Source organism: Triticum urartu, chromosome 2 (genome assembly GCF_003073215.2).
Source record: "Triticum urartu cultivar G1812 chromosome 2, Tu2.1, whole genome shotgun sequence".
NCBI classification, from domain to species: domain Eukaryota; kingdom Viridiplantae; phylum Streptophyta; class Magnoliopsida; order Poales; family Poaceae; genus Triticum; species Triticum urartu.
Window position 1 is genome coordinate 329,736,910 of NC_053023.1, and position 17,588 is coordinate 329,754,497.

The following is a 17,588-nucleotide window of genomic DNA, read 5'->3' on the forward strand; positions in this document are numbered from 1 at the left end:
GAATATGCTGCCAGGAGCCAACTGATTCAACCAAGCTCTGTCTGACCCTTCCAACATCAAAGGAAGGTGTTCCATGGCTACCTCATCATTACCGCTGCCAATCTGCACAGCCACTCGGTAATCCTCTAGCCAAGTGTCAGGTTTGGAATCACCGGTAAACTTACTTACCCCAGTCGCCAATATAAAGTTGGGAGGGATCTCTGTGGCTCTGATGGCACTGCTGAAACACTCAGGTCCCGATACATGCACTCGACTGCTCTCTGGTCGATCTCTGTCTTGTCCTTCTCTATGAGCTCTGTTTTGATCGACCAAACCTTGTGCCAAAATTGATCTTGCATCAAATCCAGGTTCTCTGGGGTCGACTAGATGCCTTCGCTCGTCAACATACAGACGCCTATCGTCGGGTCGCCAGGGTGCATATGACCCGCCTCGTGGAGGGGGCGTTGACACTCGACAGCGGTCCTCACAGCCGACCCGATGATCATATTACTCATAATTCTGACAAATGAACTGCTCTTTATGGTGTCCGCGGCCCTCACGCTGCGGGGACGATCTTGGGCTTTGAGCTGACTGGACAGTGTCCGCAACCACAGACCTGCTATGGATCCTATTGCGCGACTGGGAAACTGTTGTGTTCTGATCTCCTGCTGCACGGAGCAGCGTCGAATCTGCATCAAACCTCTTCCAGCCTCTGACTAGGACGGCTGGATTGACTCTGCTATGCAGGCTGCAGCAGTAAGATTCTGAATTGGGGTACGATAACCTGATGCTCGGGGGGAAACAATTGTCGCTGTCGTTGATTGGATTCAGGGACCAGCCGTCAAGCGCGGTCGTCGAGTGAACGCTGGAGATTCTCCAGTCGCGCGTGCTCAGCCAAAGTGGCCAGGCGCGCAGAGTGTCGGAGGTTTCCCCAACGATGGGAGTGTGGAGTGCCTCCATACTGCGACGATGCAGCTCCTCTCACTGCTGCGAAGTAAGGGCTTGAGGACGATATTCTTCGTGAACATGTGACGGATCACCGCCGCCATCGCCGCCGCCATCGTGGCGGAAACCAGGCGGCTACGCAGCGTGTCGACCATCAGGACTTCTGCCGCAGGGTAGCTGCTGTCACACTCGGACAGGGTCTCAATGGAGCTAGTCGACAGGTCAAACAGCCCACAGTGATATTTGTCAGGCTCAATTGCCGCGACTTGAGGGGTGGCCGGCCGGCGAGCCACCGCATGCTTGATCCACCGCTGAAGCCGCGATCAACCGGATCGCTTGGGGCGTCGAGCATCAAAGATCAAAGACATTGCGGGAGCCGACCGATACTGGGTTGACGGCTGCCGCAGAAGGATGCCGTGGGCGCACGCCTGGAAGTGGGTCACTCCGTGGACGGGGAGCGCCTCTATGTCGAGGGGAGCTTCTCGAAGCCAAGCGGAGTCATCGGCGACGAAAACGAGCGCGCCGAGATGGATCTCGCGGCCCGCAGCCAAACCTCCGCCAGAAACCATGATGATGGGAATCGGAAAAATCGCAACCTCACCGAAAGTCGCTAAGACACCGGCCCCATGGTGGGCGCCAACTGTCGTGGTTCTAAGTCTGGCAGTAGATGAGGGGGTACGTAAGAGGAGGCAAGATCCTAGCTACGATGAGGTTGTGCACGCAGGATTTACGAGTTCAGGCCCTTCGCGGAGGAAGTAATAGCCCTACGTCTCGTTGCCCTAAGGCGGTCGACTGGATTATGCGTGAAGTTACAGGGGGTGCGAACCCTCGTACCTGAGGAGGGGTGGCTTATATAGAGTGTGCTAGACCCCTCCAGCCCTCAATTATACGGAGTTCAATGTGCATAAAGATGAGGCATTACTGGTAATGCCAGCACTAGAGACGTATAAATGATCATTAACACTACGGAGTGAACGCCTGACCGTTGCCATCCTGAGTGACTTTAGGTCTTCTGTCTTCCGAGTGGTTTCTTGTATGGTCGAGTGGTGATATATCGGTCGAATGGAATTGGGTTATCCGAGTGAGTTGTTGGTCGAGTGAATTGCACTTTGAGGAGATTCCAGTCGGTGGAAATTACTAAACTCTGAATGTTGTTGGTCTTTGGGTAGTGCCCTTGGGGAGGGTGTCTAGGTCAGGCCTATTACCCTACCCTAGGTACATGTCATCGTCAGGTCCCTCGTGTCAATGGTCAAAGAAAATGTGTTGGTTTAAGCTACCTCATTAGCACGGACGTGTGGGCCAACCCTGTCATAAATGGGTTTAAACGAGCCTAATCGGCACTAGGTAGTAGTTTTTGGCACGGATTAACAAATTTTGGGGATGTTTTTGCTATTTTTGTACAATAGTTTCTTCCTAGGTCTAGTTGAAAGTGGTAGTTTTTTCTTAAATACTCTACATATTGTAAGTAGGAGTGAAAGTTAAGCTTTGGAAGCCAATAAGCAATGCCAGTTACATAGTACCTATGTGTACGTGATTGAAAGTAAATATCAACCATGAGTGACTAATATATTGATGGAAAACTCGAAACTATGGAAATACTAGCATTTTTCACGTGTGTTGCAACGGATCATAATTAGAATAATACTTATTCACAAACTTGATACAAAACACTCTAATTTTGATATACATATATCACTAGAGATATATTATGTTTCAATCAGAATATATTCCTTGGGCTGTTTTGGTGAGGTGAGGGAGGGGTGTGGTTGGTTTTAAGATACTAATTATGGGTTTTGTGCAAATTGGTAGAGAAGTGGGATGTTAGTGAGAAAAGGCAATAACTGACCTCACAGTCATTAGATGTAGATCTAATGGTCAGAAATGACGGATGGCACACACACCATCATCAGCAACTTAGTCTTCTGTAGGAGTACTAGCAAGATGTCCGTGCATTGCACGGAACATCAAGATGCATATTTTTATAAAACACTTGTTGTGATTGACCCATGCAGGAGTAATCCCATGTGTAAAAACTAATGATATCTTGAGAAAGAGGAGGTAAGGTGAGGAGGAGTGGGGCGTGGTGGTGATTGGTGGTCGGACTGAGAGGAGGCAAGGGGATGGACAACGCCGGTAGCGGCCACCATGCCAGTTTGTTCCAGAGGCTTCCTTTTTTAAATGCTCAACAATGAGGTTGTTGGAGATAAGAATGAACGAGGGAAGGCCTTGTCTGCAAATGTGGAGAGAGGTGCGGGTATCTTTTAGTTTAATTTCCATCCGTCAGATATAGATCAGACGGTTTATTGCAAGATGGCACGCATACCATCATCACCAACTCGGGTTTTTTTATAAGAGAAGAAATATAAGTATGGAGATACAAACGTATTACCGATACGTGTTTCTGTAAACTAGGATCTACATTCTATTCAATGGCATAGCATGTGGGGCCTTAGCACAATGACTTCTCGACTGTGTAAAACTAAGGTTTTCCCGTCGCCGATAAGGAGGGGGGGACGGCAACGCGCTTTCGTCTTGCTCTAGTCCTAGTAGTCATACTAGGTGGTCTACACACTTGTATATTTATTATTTTTCATGATGTTCGCCATACTACCACGACTGTTGATGAATAGACGGTAAGTTATTCATGGGGAAACCCTTGTTAGAGCGTGTTTGTGTGTGTGTGTGTGAGAGAGAGTGTGTGTGTGCGTGTGTGATATGTCTAGAGACTAAGGCAATGATAAGAGATTATTTGTGTCTATGTGTGTTGAGGATAGAGAGAGACATGTACATGGGGCTTTGTGTTATGTAACGTGGAGACACATAGACATAATCAGAGAGTGAGTGTGTGTGATACACATGCGGACATGGGGAGAGATGTGTGAGATAGAGAGATGGAGAATTTTGGTGTGTATCTAAGCTAGAGAGGGGGGATACATACATATCTAGAGTTGTCACTACAAAACAAAGACACATCCGTGACATTTTGGGCCAAACGAATTCTTTTTCTGTCATGCTTATGACACTTCTATGACGATAATTGTGACAAAACCTAGTATAATCATAGAATGTGGTGGGGTCCTACTTCTATGAAAAAAATCATGAAAAATGGGCTTTTCGTCCTGGGTGGGCTGAAGACGCAACTGCATGACATTCTTTGGGCCGTCCATGACGAAAAAGCCGAGTGAGGCATTGGGCTCTAACTGAACCCGAGCGATTGCACTATAGGCTACGCATTATTGAACCCGAGTGATCGATCGATCCCTTGCCTTGCTATTAACTAAACCCGAGTGATTCCTTCGCTACTACTGCTAACTGAAGCCGATCAAACACTGCTCCCTACTTACCTTGATGAACAGTGAGCATTGTTGGCGGGTTTGTGAGGGAGTCCTGGATTAGGGGTCTCCGGATAGCCGGACTATATCCTTTGGCCAGACTGTTGGACTATGAAGATACAAGATTGAAGACTTCTTCCCGTGTTCGGATGGGACTTTCCTTGGCGTAGAAGGCAAGCTTGGAAATACGGATATGTAGATCTTCTCCCTTGTAACGGACTCTGTGTAACCCTAGCCCCCTCCGGTGTCTATATAAACCAGAGGGTTTAGTCCGTAGGACAACATACAATCATACCATAGGCTAGCTTCTAGGGTTTAGCCTCTACGATCTCGTGGTAGATCAACTCTTGTAATACTCATATCATCAAGAACAATCAAGCAGGACGTAGGGTATTACCTCCATCAAGAGGGCCCGAACCTGGGTAAACATCGTGTGCCCTGCCTCCTGTTATCATCCGCCTTAGACACATAGTTTGGGACACCCTACCCGACATCCGCCGGTTTTGACACCGACATTGGTGCTTTCATTGAGATTTCCACTGTGTCGTCACCGTAAGGTTTGATGGCTCCTTCGATCGTCGGTAACGATGCGGTCCAGGGTGAGGTTTTCCTCCCCGGACAGATCTTTGTATTCGGCGGCTTCGCACTGTGGGCCAATTCGCTTGGCCATCTGGAGCAGATCGAGAGCTACGACCATGGCCATCAGGTCAGGTTCGGAAACCTAAACTACATGGCCGACATCCGCGGAGACTTGAACTTCGACGGATTCGAGCCCATGTCAGATGCACCGCACAATCATGATGAGCATGACGTAACTCTACCATCGGAAAGTGTTCGGGAGATCGCATCTGCAACTACCCCGGCCTTCAATCCGGAGCAAATTGCACCATCCGAGAACGGAGGGATAGACCCCGCCATGGAGCCCGCACTCTCAGTGGCGATGGAGCCGGATACTGACTCACCCCTTACGAGAGCCGTGTCGCCGAACCACTGGATTCGTCTCCGGCCATGGACTCTGAGCCGCCTACATCCGTGCCTATCGAATCCGACTGGGCGCCGATCACGGAGTTCACCTCCGCGGATACCTTTCAGCACTCGCCTTTCGGCTATGTGCTAAATTCATTAAGGTCTCTCTCCTTCTCAGGAGAACCATAGCCGAACTATATCCGGCTAGAATGGGATGCGGACGACGAAGAAATTTGCTGCCCACCCACCACCCATTTAGTAGCCACTATCGACGATTTAACCGACATGCTCGACTTCGACTCCGAAGACATCGACAGTATGGACGACGATGCAGGAGACGAATAGGAACCACCGCCCACATGGCGCTGGACCACCACCTCATCATATGATGCCGACGTCAGCGGCGCCGCTCTAAGTCCCGCCACAGCAAAAGCAGTGATACCGGCACAAGAGACAATAACACTCCAGATAGTGCCGAAGACAACCACAATCCCCTCCAGCACAATGTAGAGTGGGAGGATGAACAAGCTAGCCCTCCAGAGCAAGCAGCAGATGGAGAACCAGAGGAGGACAATTACATGCCTCTCTCTGAAGACGAGGTGAGCCTCGGCGATGAAGAATTTATCGTGCCTGAGGTTTCCGTCGAGCAGGAGCGCTTCAAGCGCCGGCTTATGGCCACAGCAAATAGCCTGAAGAAAAAGCAACAACAGCTTCAAGATGATCAAGACTTGCTAGTAGACAGATGGACCGAAGTCCTTGCGGCCGAGGAATACGAACTCGAGCGCCCCTCCAAGAGTTACCCAAAACGCAGGTTGCTACCTCCCCTCGAGGAGGAAGCATTGAAACCTCCATCACCAGTGTACGATGCAGCTGACCGGCCACCGCGTGGCCAAGCCAAAGAGGCGTTTCAGCTAGAAGTTCAGCCTGCACCCCGCCGCCACTTAATCAAAAATACCAAGGCCCGGGGCAACACACGGGACCTGCGAGACGTATTAGACAGCAGGGCAAAACAGGCGAGGTCAATATACAGGTCACGGGGGCGCGCGCCAACGCGGGACGATGACCGTCGCGTCGGATACACTAACGGTAAATCCAGCCAGGCCGAATACAGCAAATAAGACTCATATGAACTGTGTCGTGATATAGCCTCGCACAGAGGCGCCGCACACCCCCTATGCTTCACTGATGAAGTTATGGATCACGAATTCCTGGAGGGTTTTAATCCCGTAAATATCGAATCGTATGACGGTACAACAGATCCCGTTGTATGGATTGAGGATTTCCTCCTTCACATCCACATGGCTCGCGGTAATGATCTGCATGCCATCAAGTACCTCCCACTAAAACTCAAAGGACCATCTCGGCATTGGCTAAATAGCTTGCCAGTAGACTCCATCGGCAGTTGGGAGGATTTGGAAGACGCATTCCTTGACAACTTCCAGGGCACTTATGTGCGACCACCGGATGCTGATGACTTGAGCCATATAACTCAGCAGCCAGGGGAATCGGCCAGGCAATTCTGGACATGGTTCTTAATTAAGGAAAACCAAATTGTCGATTGTCCGGATGTAGAGGCCTTAGCGGCATTCAAGCATAACATCCGTGACGAGTGGCTTGCCCGACACCTCGGCCAGGAGAAGCTGAAGTCTATGGCAGCCCTCACGACACTCATGACCCGCTTTTGCACGGGCGAGCATAGTTGGCTGGCTCACAGCAACAACACATCCAGGAATCTGGGCACTCCGGATACCAAAGATGCCAACGGCAAATCACGACGCAACAAACACAAGTGCCGCAAATATGGTGATAAATCCAAAAATACGACAGTTCATGCTGGGTTCAGGGTCTCAAAGTCCGGTCAGCGGAAAGGGCCGCCCAGTAATACAAATCTGGGTCCATCCAGTCTGGACCGCATACTCGCTCGTCAATGCCAAATTCATGGCACCCCAGAAACGCCAGCCACCCATACCAATAGAGAATGTTGGGTCTTCAAACAAGCCGGCAAGGCAGGCGCCAAAAACGAAGAGGGGTTTCAAAGCGATGATAGCGACAAAGAGCCCAGATCACCGAACACAGGAGGGCAAAAGAAATCCCCACCCCCCATATTCAATAGGTAAATGTGGTAAATACCACCCAAATTTCCCACTTGGACCAAATATGCACCCCTAGGCACGACGGCTCAACGGAAGTCGCCGTCCCACAATATAAACTAGGGCCGGTCACCTTCAACCGCATGGATCGTCCGGTCAACGCCAATCAGGGCAATCCAGCCGCACTAATCCTCAACCCAATTGTAGACAGGTTCCACCTCACTCGAGTCCTTATGGACGGAGGTAGCAGTTTAAATCTGCTTTACCAGGATACAGTGCGCAAGATGGGCATTGATCATTCAGTGATCAAGTCCACTAAAGCCACTTTTAGAGGCATCATACCAGGTATGGAGGTCAGCTGTACAGGCTCCATTGCCCTCGAGGTAATCTTCGGATCACCAGAAAATTACCGTATCGAAGAGTTAATCTTCGAAATCGCCCCTTTCCGCAGTGACTATCAAGCACTTCTCGGGCGAACCGCGTTCGCTCGATTCAACGCGGTGCCACATTATGCCTACTATAAGCTCAAAATGCTCGGACCATGCGGCGTCATCATGGTTCATGGCAAGGCCGAACCTTCCTTCGGCACCAACAAATACATCACTGCCTTAGCAGCAGGAACACCGAGCAGCACCTTGCAGCCGAACCTTGAGTCGACACCTAGGCTCCCGTACACCGTCAAGGGGCTCCAAACTACTTTGCGGAAGGATACCCCGGCTCGTCCAGGGCTCAATTAAACACTCCGGCGAAAGGCCACGACAGGCCGAACTCAGCGGCTCAACCGCCCTCCGGCACGCAACCATTTCTTATATTTCCTTCGCAGGTTCACTTTGCACCAACCAGGACGGACTCAACAGAGGCAGCTCGAACGTGTCTGGGGATCCTTAGATATTCCCCGCAGCGAATGGTCGGCTATAATACGGATCCGCAGTCAACCTCTTCCCCCTGGTCATAGCAGGTTCTGCCATCACAACTCCTTTTTTATCACATTACTTGTACCCACACGCATAAGACTTATTATTCAAATACAACATATGGATTTATATGACGTTTACTTGCTGGTTATGTCTTATCGAAATCATTTCGTCAATTGGCATCCGTACACAGCGATACGCCTTAAATACGCCAGGAGCTCCGTTTTCCCCGTAACACGGCAATAAAAGTCCGAACACCTTCATGGAAGTTCGGGACCCCGAACTTATAGCATTATATGCATCAGTTCTGAATCATGTCTTGGGTCAATAGTTGGGTTTGCCCGGCTCCCATGTTTTGGTACCTTACGTTCCGCTATATCGGCTAAGGTAGCACTAGGAGAACTACTGCGATTGTGTCCCGGTTGTTCCGGATGAGCACCTCCGTAGAGAAAGCCGAAAACTGACTGTCATGATATGGCGAGAGCTGGCCAGCTGTTCGAGTGGTCACAAAATCTTTAAGGATTTCTCCCGCATAATGCCATAACCAATGCAGCATGCGATGGATCGGCTTTTTCTCTGATCAGGCGCTTATAGAGCCCCTAGTACGGTCTTCCGAACACAAGGGGCTGCGCTGACCATACTAAAGCTCCTATGGCTAAGTGAGAGTGATAAAGCCCTATAGTCCGATTGCCTGGTTCGTTGTGCTGAGAACCTCCTTCGGAGGACCCAAAACTGGGATAAAGAGTGCTTAGGTTTATCCCAAACACCCCCGTACTCTTTACGTGGGGGCAGAAGCCGGCAACTAGCCAACTCTCAGCCTTAACATACGAACGGCCGCACATGAGGGTAAACTTTTATATAACAGGCGACATATCAACGACCTTGTTCAAACATTACAACGGACAACATGATCAACATTCATGGAAATATAATGTCCTTGGTACATAGCTCCGCTGCAAGGTAGGATCCTTTCAGGACACTCTTATAATACAATTCGGGCTTGCGGTGCTCCTTCCCCTTCGGCGGTCCCTCGGTCACTAGCTTTTCAGCATCCATCTTCCCCCAGTGCACCTTTGCAAGGGCGAAGGCCATTCACGCTCCTTCTATACAGACCGACCGCTTGATGACGTCAAGTCGAGGGCAAGCGCTTACAAGCCGCCTCATGAGCCCGAAGTAGCTGCTTGGAATCGGCTCGGCAGGCCATAGCCGGACAACCACATCTTTCATGGCTAGTTCCGCCGCCTTATGCAGTTCAATCAACTGTTTCAGTTGATCGGCAAAAGGCACCGGATAATTTGGTGCCAAATACTGCGACCAAAAGAGCTTACCGGTGGTGATCCTTCCTTCGGCTCGGTAGAAGTGAGCAGCATCTGATATACTGTGAGGTAGCTCGGCAAATACACCTGAGAAGTCTGGATTCACAATCAGAAACATAGTTTTCCCTTCAAATATTTGCTTTACATGGGAAAAGCTTACCCGCCGCGATCTTCCTCGCCTCTTGGATCCCCTGCAGGGCGCTTTGGGTTTCCCCCTAGGCATCGCTCGTGGCTTGACACGCCTTGGTGAGTTCGGACTCTTTCTCCGTTAAACTCTGCTCCAAGGCCTCGCATTTACTTGCGGCCTCTTGCAGCTCCTGCTCAGCTTTAATAACTCTAGCTTCATGTTTCTCACGAAGAGTCCGCTCCATGGCCGCCTTTTTCTCGGCCTCGGCAACGGCCCTTTTGAGGGCCTCGACTTCGGTCATAACCCCTAGCACAAATTAAGTGGCTTATTTCATACTGAACATTTATTTCACAATAAATGCACGCAACGCTTGTGCATACCTTGTTTATCCCTCAACTGCATTTTTAATTGGCCAATTTCTTCCATGGCCCGCTCCAGACTTTGATTCAGTCCAGAGATCTCCGTAGTGCGAGAGGCAGCAGCCGCTACAGGTATCTGCTTGGAACATAAGAGAAATCAATATCACTCAATGATTCTTCGTGTGATCATCAATGCGATCCCCTGTCCGGTTCCTTCTTTCACCGAACAGGGTATCAGGGGCTACTATCTATACTATAACACTCTTCGGCAAACTTATAGAACTTACCTCAAAGCCTCTTATAAAGGCCGATACAGGCTTCGTTCAGTCCACTCTTGGTTGACTGAATCTTCTCAATCACCACACCCATAAGGGCACGGTGTTCATCAACAATGGAGGCGTCTCGTAATGCCGCCAACAAAGCATCTGACACCTCTAGATGGACAGAGGTCGTCGGCGGAACAGGCACGCCCCCTCCAGCCGAAGGAGGCTGCCTTCTTGATTCTAGAGCCGTATAAACCTCTAGAATCGCATCCGGTGAGGAGCCGAACTCAGGGTCACCCCCGCCGTCAGGCCCTGTGGAAATCTTTTTCCCCACTTGTCCGACCCCTGCGGTTTGACCTCCAGGTGACGCCTTCACGGTTTCTTCCTTTCCTCCTTGGCCGGGGTCCTTCTGGGACAAAGCCTTGGTGTTATGCACATGTTTGGAGGAAGGGGCCTTTTGGGGCGTCCCACTCTCCATAGCATTCGAGCTCAGCAGGTCCTCTGATGAGGATTGTTTCGTACGGGACCTCACCGGACTACCAAAATATATGGCTTAAGGTTAAAATACTAAGCCACGATAAGTCCGGATGCTTAAACATACTCGGATTTTATATACTTATGAGTTGACCAGGAGCTGGGCCCTGGGATCCCATGCCAAGCCGCTGTCGGTGGCGGAAGTGGACTCCTCCTGAAGAGAAGCCCTTCCCCTTCTGGGCAGTTCGGCCTCCAAGGGTGCGGAGCCCGTCCTCTTCCTCCTTCCCCCTCCAGGGGATTCATCTTCCTCCTCCTTTTTACCCTCTTCAGAGGCGGAACGGACATCAGAGCCTTCGGATATTGTGTCCGACGTGCCGCGACGACGAAGGCCGCCCCGGGTATTTTTGGCTTCCTTTTCGGCCGTCTTCTTCGGCACCTTGTAGGGCGCCAGGACCAGCATCTTCGTCATAAGTGGAATGGCCGGGTCTTCGGGCAACGGGGCCGGACAATGGATCCGCTCCGCCTTCTTCGTCCAGCTCTGGGTGAGTTGAATAAACATGCGTTAAGCGCTTCCTTTGGGAGAAAAGTTTAATAAACTCACCGAACTTGCAGGGCGGGACAGTTGGTACCGGCGGTCTTCGGCGGAGTCCGGCCATGATTCACTGGACTTGAAAAGCACCTTCCAAATGTCCTCGTGCGAGGAGCGGAAGAACCTTCGCAAAGTTTGGTGCCTGGCCAGATCGAAATCCCATAGATTGCAAGTCCGGTGTTGACAAGGCAGTATACGGCGGACTAACATCACCTGGACTACGTTGACAAGTTCAATGTTCTTATCTCCCATATCTTTAACGCGCGTCTCAAGCGCCGACAGTTCATCGGACGAGGACCAGTCCAGGCCTTTCTTGACCTAGGATGTAAGCCGCAGAGGGGCGCCGGATCGAAACTCAGGAGAGGCGGCCCATTCCTTGCCGCACGGCTCAGTGATGTAAAACCACTGTTGTTGCCACTCCTTGACAGAATCATTAAAGCTTCCCGTTGGCCACACGACGTTGGGCATCTTGCTCACCATAGCGCCCCCGCACTCGGCGTGCTCGCCGCCCACCACCTTGGGCTTCACATTAAAAACCTTCAACCATAAACTGAAGTGCGGCGAAATACGGAGAAAAGCCTCGCACATGACAATGAAATTCGATATGCTGAGGAAGGAGTTAGGGGACATATCGTGAAGATTGATCCCATAATAATACATAAGGCCACGGACGAACGGGTGGAGGGGAAACCCTAGCCCGCGGACAAAGTGAGGGAGGAATACAACCCTCTCGTGGGGTTCCGGAGTAGGGATGACTTGTCCCGCCGTAGGGAGACGGTGGCTGATTTTCTTGACCAGATACCCGGCCTCCTGAAGCTTTTTGATATCCTTCTCTCGGACAGTAGAGGCCATCCATTTGCCTCCTGCTTCGGATCCGAACATCTTTGGAAGACCTTTTGTGGGTAGAGAAGGTGAACGCTTGGGCGCTGGAGCCTAAGTAGAATGGAATGAATTGGGAAGAAGGCGTGGGTGAAAAGAATGAATCCTAATCCCTTTAAAAGGGCGGTAGAGGCGCTGCGCCTCCCCACTCGCCTGGTAAAACCTCTTATTCCCCAAGCATCGTACTTGATGGCGCGGTTGGGTTACCCACATCCATATTGATGAGAATCCCGTGATAAGGGGACACGATCTCTGCCTCGACAAGACGTGCTAAGGAAACCACCTCGCGATGTGTGCAGTAGCTGGTTGAGAAAAACGGTTCAAATAATGATCGGGCCATGGTGTGATGTCATGCTGTCAAATGTGTCAGCATATTAGATCTATGGAAATATTATTCTCTCTATGGTGGTATGTGGAACTTGTTTTGCAGAGCCGGACGCTATCCTTGGGTCCAAAATCCTCTATGGTGTATTCGAAGGAGGAACCCGCCTTGCAATGCTGAAGACAAAACTGCGCGCCGGACGCATCGTCATTGAAGCCTGGTTCAAGGGCTACTGAGGGAGTCCTGGATTAGGGGGTCTCCGGATAGCCGGACTATATCCTTTGGGCGGACTGTTGGACTATGAAGATACAAGATTGAAGACTTTGTCCCGTGTCCGGATGGGACTTTCCTTGGCGTAGAAGGCAAACTTGGCAATACGGATATGTAGATCTCCTCCCTTGTAACCGACTCTGTGTAACCCTAGCCCCCTCCGGTGTGTATACAAACCAGAGGGTTTAGTCCGTAGGACAACATACAATCATACCATAGGCTAGCTTCTAGGGTTTAGCCTCTAGGATCTCGTGGTAGATCAACTCTTGTAATACTCATATCATCAAGAACAATCAAGCAGGACGTAGGGTATTACCTCCATCAAGAGGGCCCGAACCTGGGTAAACATCATGTCCCCTGCCTCCTGTTATCATCCGCCTTAGACTCACAGTTCGAGACCCCCTACCCGAGATCCGCCAGTTTTGACACCGACAGTTTGGATGAACAGTTCCCGGTGGGGGTTGGATGAAGATGACCCTGTGGTAGTAGAGGTTGTTGCCGCTGGTTGAATAGTACCCCAATCTATCGAGCCGGTGGATGAACAGGACCCCATGGAGGGCTAGATGAACAAGACCCCGTGGAGGGCTGGATGAATAGGACGACCCCATGGATGGCTGGATGAACAGTAGTTGGTGGAGGGCTGGATGAACAGTAGCCCGTGGAGGGGTGGTTGAACAGGACCCGATGGAGAGGGCTAGCTGAACAGTAGCCGATGGATGAGCGCGCGGTGGAGGCTGGATGAACAGGAGCCCGTGGATGAACAGTCGCAGGTGGAGGCTGGAGGAGGTCGGCGGTGGATGAACAGGAGCCCGTGGAGGCTGGAGGAGGTCGACGGTGGAGATGAACAGTATCCCGTGGAGTCCCGTTTTGCGGTATGCCACACCCCTCCAGATGAAAAGGAACCCCGTTTCGACCTCAGCACTCCAACACAGGTCCGTTTCCTCCGTTTTGCGGTACGCCACACCCCTCCCGGTCAACAGGACCCCGTTTCGACTGTAAGAGGTCCGTTTCCTCCGTTTTGCGGCACACCAGACCCCTCTCGATGAACAGGATCCTGTTTCGACCGTGGTCAGTCGAACACAAGGTTGTTTCCTCCATTCTGCGGTACGCCAGGCCCTGTTTCCATCGCCTGTTCCGTCCAAGCCGGTTATCTCCCGATGAACACGACGACGCATTCTGTTCTGACCCAGCCGGTTGCCTCCCCATGAACACGACGACGGCACAACTTCTCCGTTCCGACCCAGCCATGTACACGAGCCCTGGCCGTACGTATGCGTGAGTAGGCGTTCAAGACCCCGCCCATATGTACGTACGTTGCCATATTTTCTTTCTTGCACCCTGGCCATTGTATGTACATGTACATGCTACGTGCGTGCCTCTTCTACGACACATGCCCTTCCTTACTCGGCCATGGTTCATCATTGCAGCCTGTAGACAGACCTATCGACCAGTATGTACGTACACGTTCGCCACCAGAATGACAACACTACGTACGCTTCGACCAGGTGGGTCCTGACTGTCAGGCACTTCCTTGCATGCGAAGATGTAGCTGGTGGGTCCTAGTAGTCAGGGGGAAACGGTTTTTTCATGAAATACAGTGGCCCGTCCGGTGGGTCCCTGCTGTTAGGTGGAGGCATAATTATTTTGCGCGTAATACGGTGGCCCGTCTGGTGGGTCCTTATTGCGGCTGTGGACCCAGATGTCAACCTCTCCACGTACGGTACTCTTCCGACGGAAGTCGTTCGTTGACCACATTGACCATGCCGCGCCGAGAGCACTAGGGCGATGGACGACGGCGAGGCCTAGGAAGGGGACGACGCGGAGCTAGGGAAGACGCGGCAGTGGATGCCCACGCGGAGGGGAGTACGTGGGTTGACTGCTTTGGCTACGGTGTGAGGCTACCGTCGCCGAAGAATAACGGGAGGTGTGGGTGAGTATAGAGGGATGGCACGGCCAGCGGTGGCAGCACAGCCGGCCATGGGAGGCAGGAGCAGGCGGCACGGCCGACGATTGTTTGGGTGGCTGGAGCAAGAAGAACAAAGGTTGAAGAAGCACTACGGTCGTTGGATGGACATCGTACGGTCACTGGATCTAAAATCATTCATATTGACTAAGTTGGCAAAGTCCTCCGTCCGCGTCAACTTAGTAGGCCCACAAGTCAGCCTCCCACTATGGTGGGTCCCAGCTAGCAGGGGGAGTATTCATTTTTTTGTGCGTAATAAGGAGGCACTTCCTTGTGTGCGAAGATATATAGCTGGTGGGTGTGAGCTGTCAGCGGTAGTATTCATTCTTTTTGGCGTAATAAGGACGCACTTCCTTGCGTGCGAAGATGTAGCTGGTGGGTCCCAGCGGTCATGGGGAGAAAACATTATTTTTCAGGGTAAAAAGGATGCAGTTGCATGCATGCGTACATGGGCGTGGTGCGTCTCCACTGTCAGCCTCTCATGTACAGTCAGCTTCTGATGACTCTCGTTTATTGACCACGTTGACCACACCGTGCCGAGCGCACCAATGCCGGTGGACGACGACGAGGCCCCAGACTGGAACGACCCAGAGATGGGGAAGACACAGCAGTAGATTCGCAGATGGAGAGGAGTGAGAAACTTGTCTGGTTCGGGTGCGCAGCAGCACTACCGCCCACGGGAGACAGGAGCAAGAACATAGGTTGAAGAAGGAGCACGGCTGTTGGATTAACATCCAACGGTCCAGCTGCTAGAATCATTTGTTGATTAAGTTGACAAAGCCCTGCATACACGTCTGCTTAGTAGGCCCACAAGTCAGCCACCAAATCTGACGTGTCCCAGGTGTCAACGGGAGGAATAGTTTTTTTTATAACAAGGAGGCACTTCCTTCTGTGCAAAGATATAGCCGGTGGGTCCCAGCTGTCAGGGGGAGGAAACATTTTTTCAGCTTAATAAGGATGAACTTTCCTTATGTGCGACCATGGACCTCGTGGGTCCCAGCCGCCAAGCTCTCCAGTCCTCTTCCGATGACTCTTGTTTGTTGACCACGCCATGCCGAGCGCAGCAAGGCGGTGGACAACGGCGAGGCCCCGGACGGGAACGACCCAGAGATGGGAAGACACGGGAGTGGAGTCGCAGATTGAGAGGAGTACAAGGCTTATAATTGGTTCTGGTGCGGCGTGGGGCTGTAGTCGGTGGAGAATAACAGGAGGTGTGGAGGGGTGGAGGGATAGCCTGGCCGACGGTGGGGTAGCGCTTCGCAGCGATGTGTGCTAAGCAGAGCCGCTAGCCGCCGGAGGCCGGACCAGGCGGTCCCGGTGACGCTGGATGAAGAAGACGAGAGATTGAAGGTGGATGTCGGCCATTGGATATAAATCCAATGGTTGTGGATGTCATAATCATTTGTTGACCAAGTTGACAACGCCCTGCGTAGGCTTCGACCTATTGTCCCACATGTCAGCCTGCAAAAATGTGGTATATATTTAACCCATGTTTTCTAGAATGTACAGTCCATTTTCTGGGCTGGGTGAACAAATAATTTCGCGTCAATGCGGCCCATTTAATATTTTCTAAGAAATCCCAGCCCATTTGCACTTACTTGAAATACACAAATTAGCTGGGCTCGTTCTATATATAATGTTAGGTTAGAAGGAGCAATTAATATCAAAAAATAAACTGTTGCGATACATTGTTTATATATAAAATTAACAAATTAGAGAGTTATTTCTCAAAATAAAAAATGACCGCGTTATTATTACATTGGTTCTTAAAATCTTCACAAGCTTTTGTACGCAATCACCAGGATTTTCCTACCCGTGAGTCAAAAACAACTAGGATTTTCCTTGCCAACTTCTGTTAAACATTTACTTTTATAAGTTAATAACATGTGGGATGTTTTTATAATGTATATATAAGTCTCTATAAAATATACAATAATATTAATAATATAAATATATATAATGTGGTTAGAAGGGAAAACATAAATTTGACACACCATTATTATTCTTATATATGGATAAATAAAACAGAGATCTGCGTTTTATTATGAAAATACATTGGGCTGCCGATCTTTAAGAAAAAGTAAAACCTATGCTGGGAGGCCCATAGGCCGGTATGGACCTCAAAAAATAAGTTGAAACCACTGTCTTCGTATGTCGTGGGCTATGCATACCTAGGCCTAGCTGATACTTGTTCGCCCTCTGGAAAAAATGATAGTACCAGCTAGATCCTCGAGCGAACTGGATTAAAGAGGGGGCCGGCGGCCCAACTGAAGAAGCACATCAGACGCAATTTTTTTCTTCAGTGAATGGCTCTCGATGGTGTTTTTTTACTTGCCTTTGCACCATACAACTTGTATTTTTATCCTCCCAGTCCGTGGTGGACCAGCAACCCATTTGCTGGGTGGGCCAACCTATAGAAACCGGCACTCGATTTTTCATCGAGCCCCAAAAGCAATGCAGCCTATTATGCTTGTTTTGAGGCCAAAAACATTACGGCAGGGGTTGAGCGGGGGAGGGGGGAAGAAAGAGCAAAAATATTAAGAAGACCTGATGCGCCGTTGCTACCCTAACAAAGACGGTGCAATTCTTCTCGGGAAGAAGGTGTGCCGTTGACACCCACACGTCACAAATCCCACAGTATACATACTAACAAGTTAACACACAAGTACAACAAAACATGTAAACATTCGTATCAAACTCAGGTTCATAGGACACGTTCATATTCATAGCCAACATTCACAATCAACAACTCAAAAGATTCATATATACACAAGTTCAGCATGTCTATGCATCCAAATGA